Genomic DNA, 589 nt, shown 5'->3' with positions numbered 1-589 from the left:
TTATTTCAACACTGATCAATTATTTTTAAGGTTTTATAGCTTACAGTTAAAGATAGATATTTGATTAGAAAGTCAACCCATCAATTTTGCATTTCCCACAAAAATGCTGAACAGAAATGCTGAGGACAGCTTATAGATTCCCCCTATCATTTGCGTAGATAATGCCTTTCCAGGAGTGTTAGTGTCAGCCATTGCTCTTCTTTCAGGTATGGGATGATTTCTTAGCTTTCTTGGCATCCCTACTACCAGGATCTCCTTCGGACTTTCTAATTATTGAAATTCATGTTCTATGTGTCATTCTTGCACAGGGTCTATGCTAATTTTCTCTGTACTGTTCCAACTTTCATATATCATATCTGCTGACGAAGTAAGCCAATCATTTGTGAATGCTTTTAGCATAGAGTCCTTGTTACCTTTTAAAACTACTAAATGTCACTTTCTGTGACATACACTTATGTAGTATTATCCACAATTTGCAGATTATATCCTATAGTCATTCATAGATCTGGAATGTCTCTTATAGTGTACAATTAATATCCACTTGTGCTCTGGTATTTTTGCTGCTCTCTCTAACTCACAGTAAGCTCCA

At 35.5% G+C, this 589-nt stretch overlaps 1 non-coding gene across 1 annotated transcript; it reads right to left on the bottom strand.

The window, feature by feature from the left end:
• Nucleotides 1-264: 264 nt before the first annotated feature.
• On the bottom strand, nucleotides 265-372 carry LOC116912927. Its single transcript, XR_004389498.1, has one exon. It is a non-coding gene; the product is annotated as a U6 spliceosomal RNA (small nuclear RNA).
• Nucleotides 373-589: the final 217 nt, after the last annotated feature.

The sequence above is a fragment of the Rattus rattus genome, chromosome 11 (genome assembly GCF_011064425.1).
Source record: "Rattus rattus isolate New Zealand chromosome 11, Rrattus_CSIRO_v1, whole genome shotgun sequence".
In the NCBI taxonomy this organism is placed as follows: Eukaryota; Metazoa; Chordata; class Mammalia; order Rodentia; family Muridae; genus Rattus; species Rattus rattus.
This window is presented reverse-complemented; position numbering and strand designations above follow the sequence as displayed.